Source organism: Galeopterus variegatus, unplaced genomic scaffold (genome assembly GCF_000696425.1).
Source record: "Galeopterus variegatus unplaced genomic scaffold, G_variegatus-3.0.2 Scaffold4837, whole genome shotgun sequence".
In the NCBI taxonomy this organism is placed as follows: domain Eukaryota; kingdom Metazoa; phylum Chordata; class Mammalia; order Dermoptera; family Cynocephalidae; genus Galeopterus; species Galeopterus variegatus.
In genome coordinates this window covers 109,861-115,860 of record NW_007730948.1, presented here as the reverse complement: position 1 = coordinate 115,860, position 6,000 = coordinate 109,861, and positions in this window count along the sequence as shown.

Below are 6,000 nucleotides of genomic sequence, written 5' to 3'. Positions count from 1 at the left end.
TATCCAGTGCGCCACCGGGCTGGCCCAGAACTCAAACAACTTTACAAGAAAAAAACAAGCAACCCAATTAAAAAATGGGCTAAAGAGCTAAGCAAACATTTCTCTAAGGAAGGTATACAAATGTCCAACAGTCATATGAAAAAATGCTCAACATCACTCAGCATCCGGGAAATGCAAATCAAAACCACACTGAGATACCATCTCACCCCAGTTAAGATGGCTAAAATCCAAAAGACACTGAAAGATAAATGCTGGCGTGGTTGCGGAGAAAAAGGAACTCTCATACATTGTTGGTGGGAATGCAAAATGGTGCAACCCCTATGGAAAATGGTTTGGAGGTTCCTCAAACAGCTGAAGATAGATCTACCATACGACCCAGCTATCCCACTGCTGGGAATATACCCAGAGGAATGGAAATCATCAAGTCGAAGGTATACTTGTTTCCCAATGTTCATTGCAGCACTCTTCACAATAGCCAAGAGCAGGAATCAGCCCAAATGTCCATCATCGGATGAGTGGATACAGAAAATGTGGTATATCTACACAATGGAATACTACTCAGCTACAAAAACGAATGAAATACTCCCATTTGCAACAACATGTGTGTGTGTGTGTATGTATGTGTGTGAATTGATTGATTCGCCTTTAGCTCCCTCCAATAAGTGAAAACATGTGGTATTTCTTTTTCTCTGCCTGACTCGTTTCACTTAATATTATTCTTTCAAGGTCCATCCATGTTGTTGCAAATGGCAGTATTTCATTCGTTTTTATAGCTGAGTAGTATTCCATTGTGTAGATGTACCACATTTTCCGTATCCATATATATAACAACCACAATTTTTTTTGAAGTTCTTACAACAAGCAAATGGAGGGGACACACTTGGGTGGGAGGGGGGAGAGGGAGGAGGGAGGGAGGTTTCGGTGATGGGACATAATAATCAACTACATTGTATATTGACAAAATAAAAATAATAAAAAAAATAAAACAAAATTAAAAAAATAAAAAAAAGAATTTTCTACTCTGTTATCGTTGAGAAGAAGCTAGCTCATTTTTGTCTTATTTTATTTTAAATTAATAGACTTTATTTTTTGTAGGGCAATTTAAGATTTATAGAAAAAGTAAGCAGAAAGTACAGAGAGATCTCATATATCCCCTGCCCTGCCCCAACACTTCCCCAAAGATTCTCCTGCTATTAATATTTTGCACTAGTGTAGTATATTTGTTACAATTGATAAGCCAATATCTATATATAGTTGTCCCTCAGTATCTGTGAGGGATTAGTTCCAGGACCTCCACAGTTACCAAAATCTGTAGATGCTCACCTCTCTGATACAAAATGCATACTATTTGCATATGACCTACACAATCCTCCCCTATACTTTAAATCATGTCTAGATTATTTATAATATCTAATACAAGGTAAATGCTATGTAAATAGTTGTTATATTGTATTTTCTATTTGTATTATTTTTTATTGTTGTATTATTATTTTTTATTGTTCTTTTTTTTTTAGACCGGTCACACCACGCTCAGCCAGTGAGCGCTGTGAGTGCACCGGTCATCCCTATATAGGATCTGAACCCGCGGTGGGAGCGCTGCTTCGCTCCCAGTGCCACACGCTCCCGAGTGCACCACGGGCTCGGCCCTTGTTTCTTTCATTCAAATATTTTTTATTCAAGATTGGTTGAATCCGTGGATGCGGACCCTTGCATATGGAGGGTTGACTGCATTATTTTTAACTAAATTCCCTAGTTTACATTAGGGTTTCCTCTTTTGATCGTACATTCTATGGGTTTTGACTAATGTATAATGGTATGTTTCCACCATTACAGTATCATACAGAAGAGTTTCACTGCCCAAATACACCCCTGTACTCCACCTATTCATGCCTCCTTCCGTCCCCCTGAATTTCTGGCAGCTGCTGATCTTTTACTGTCTCCATAATTTTGCCTTTTCCAGGATGTCCTATAGACAGAATCATATAGTACAGAGGCTTTTCAGGTTGGCTTCTTTCACTTAACAATATGCATTTGTTTCCTCCCTGTCTTTTTGTGGCTTGATCTATTATTTCCTTTTATTATTGACTGATATTCCATTGCCTGGAGCTGCCACAGATTCTTTATCAATTCATCTGTTGAAGGACACCTTAGTTGCTTCTGAGTTTTGGCAATAATGAGTAAATCTGCTATCAATACTCATGTGCAGGTTTTTGTGTAGACATACATTTTCAATTCATTTGGATAAATACTGAAGAGCAAAATTGCTGGATGGTATGATAAGAGTACGTTTTGTTTTCTGAAAAACTGTCAAACTGTCTTCCAAAAAGTGGCTGTACCATTTTCATTCTCAACAGCATTTTTTAAATACTGAAAAATTCCTTGGAAGAGAGAGCACATTTCTATTAACTTGTCGCAAGCATTCACAGGTCTCTATTTTGTTTGCAGTCAAAAGTTGGGATTATTTGAATTTCTAAAAGACTCAGACTTTATGCCAAGAGCTCCCTACATCTGAAAGTTATTTCTTCATATTTTAAAGAGTATAATGACACATGTGGGACAAAAAATTTTTATAGGTAATAAATGTATTAAAAGAGCACATTTTTAGATAATTATTATTTTAAAAAAATTTGAAATCCAATATGCACCAAATAATAGCAGGTCATTTACAAATTGTGAGAACCATAAAACTAATAAGAAAAAACATATTTTAACTGAAATGATGCTGTGATGTGGGTCAAGCTAAGTAGAAATAAAAAAACAAAAAAGGAAAAATTGATGTTGTTTATGTAGCTAAAGTTATATTTTGACTATTGAGTTTATTTTAACATCTGATGTTACCAGTTTTATTCTTGTACCTTACAGTGACCCTGTTGGGACTCAGAAAACAATACCCAAAAGTATGGCACTTTGGCATGCTGGATATGTTGATCTGAAGGAGATTGGAAGGTCTCAGAAGCTATTTTTCTCTCACCTTCTTCTGCCCTCCTGTCGCCTGCCCCCCTTTCTTCCCAAAAGTGAGTCATAGAAACCAGAATTCCTCTTCTCTAAAGTGGGTCATAGAAACTAGAACTCCTCTCCCACAAAGCAAGCCATAAAACCTGGAAGGGTCACTCTCTCCCTTCTCCCTTAAAGACCCTCATTCCAAAGGGGTCCTGCCTCATACCCAGAAAGAAAAAAATGCTACAACGAGAGGCCAGGAAGAATCTGAACAGATGGATCTTGCTGAATCCCCTCTCCCCGCATCTCTTACCATTAGATACACCCTTTTGTCCAGTCACATGTCTACACAGCTGTCCATTCTTCATTGAACCGAAGCAGGAAAATAAACAGTTTTCTCTGAATCTTTGGGCCTTTATTTCTGAATTCTCCCATGCCATGTAAAACTTTGATTAAATTTGTTAAACTTTTCTCTTGTTAACCTGTCTTGTTATAGGAGTGTCAGCCTTGGCCCTTATGATGGGTGAGGAGATGTATTGCCCCTTCCTGCCCCTACGACTCTAAGCCAAAAGTATATCATAAGAACTGTATAATTTTAAAAAATCTTCCCATGAGACACACCAAAATAAAGAGAGACAGAAAAGAAGGGAGAAGGAAATTGAGTAGAAACTATTTGGGGGCTTTACGCTTGAAGGGAGGGCCGTATTCTTTGGAGATTGGCTAAGAGCTGGTTGACTGCAGTGAAATAGTTTTGCCTGAAGTTTGATGGTTCCTCATGTAAAACTGACTGTAGAAATCGTGTTAACCTGTCTTGTTATAGGAGTGTCAGCCTTGGCCCTTATGATGGGTGAGGAGATGTATCGCCCCTTCCTGCCCCTACGACTCTAAGCCAAAAGTATATCATAAGAACTGTATAATTTTAAAAAATCTTCCCATGAGACACATCAAAATAAAGAGAGACAGAAAAGAAGGGAGAAGGAAATTGAGTAGAAACTATTTGGGGGCTTTACACTTGAAGGGAGGGCCGTATTCTTGGGAGATTGGCTAAGAGCTGGTTGACTGCAGTGAAATAGTTTTGCCTGAAGTTTGATGGTTCCTCATGTAAAACTGACTGTAGAAATCGCAGTTTGTGATTGGTCAAGCAAGTACCAGTTAAACATTTTGATGGATGTCCAGTTAGCCAAGAGGTCTACGATTTGGGAACAGCAACAAATTACCGTTTTTAAATAACGTCACATTTCCTCCGAGTCAGACAGCAAGTATGTCTACTTTCTGTGGTCATGAAACCAAATGTATTGAGGTAAGATTGGAAAAAGGAGCCAATGAAACTCCAGTGGGTAGAGTGGCCAGAACCTGGGACAGACTTCAGGAAAGAGAAAAAAGGCCTGGAGGGTCTCAGGGCAGCAACAGTGAAGGAGTAGGTGCAGTCATTGCCCTGACAGAGAAAATCACCCCCAAGATGGTCTTCCTCTGCCCTTCCTTCAGTGACAGTCTTCCCTGCTCTCTAATGGCTTTTCCTAACCTGACAAGTCTCCTGAAGGTCCTTTGACATGGAAGTTTACCAGAAATGTCATTCTATCAGGGCCACAGCTGGTAGAAGACTGGTGATCTGTAAGTTTAGGTAGAAGCAGATTTGACAGAGCAAACTTTGCTGGGCAAAGAGAAACACAGTTAAAATCCAAGGAATACTAGATCTGAGAAGGTGGAGATGGGGCAGTCAGAAGAAAAAGCAAGAACACTAGTTGAGTTAAATCTGTTCACACTTAACCAATGACTAAAACAAAATAACTTGTCAGTACACATGCAGTCTCAAAAGTAGCACAAACATTGATTGGTAAAAATGAAATTGTAAATCTTTAACCCCTGTCTACTTGGGATAATGTTTTTAGGTAGTTAGAGACAGAGAATAAAAATCATGCCAGGCTGGGTTCGTTCCCAGCTTTGGAACTTGGCAACTTTTGCAGAATTTCACTCAAGTTCTCAGGTCAAAGGAATCAAGTAGAAGAGGTATTCATGTAAACAAGCTGTGTTTTTCTGTGAATAACAAACCTACTCCAGTTATTTATTTTAGATTTGCAAAAATGTTCTCATCCCAGTAGCTGCAGGGCTGTGACAATACAAAAATCGAGACTCAGTAGAGAACATTTCTATGTATTTCAGCCTTAGATAATAGCTTCCTCTTGGTTCTCTGAAAATGCTGAGAATTTTTGTAAATAGTTTGCATTATTCCCGTATCACCAATAAATTAAGAAATGTCTAGGATACATTTACAATTAAAGAATAGTCTCATCAGGAGAGCATGGTTTTTTTAAATGACCAACTATAGATTATAAAGTAGAATAAAATATTCTCCCCCTATGTGTTTTTACAAATACTTTTTCAAAGGTATGAGGCCTCATTTTTCTCTGCAAGTGTGTGCTCTTGCTACAGAGTTTATCATCCACAGCATCTAATGATGAGTTAGGTCCAAGGCACTGGACTCTTAGGAGAGCTGCACTTTGCTTTGCTTCATTTAGAAGGAAGGACCTCTGTGGTTAGTCTTCCAGATACATTATGCATAAAACAATTTGCATTAGAACTCTGACACTGCTTCTCTTGTAGAAATGGAAGTCTATGAGTGAAGTAATGTATCACAGGTAAACTTTAGACGGTTAACATTTTGGCCTTTCCAGATGTCATCACTATCTTATCAATAGTTTTCAAATATTTGCTGCTAGTATTATAAAAGTGGGATCTTGATGACTCATTCAGGATGTGGTAGAGATAGTTAACGTATATTTATGGGGTACCCATGGTATGCAACTCATAGTACTGGGACTTTTTAAGGTAAAATAGTTAGCGCTTTTATCCAATAATTCATTGTCTCTTTGGAGAAAGAAAAAAATATAAGCAAACAAAGCAACTTAAGAATAATTGTAAGGCAACCTTTAAACATTTAAAATAATATGGTATGGTCTCAGGGCTGTAGAGAGATGCTAGCAACAGAAATAAGAAGAAACCAGAATGGTTTGCATAAAATTATGATGGCTTCCTGATGTTTGACTTGGATTTTGATGGTCAGGT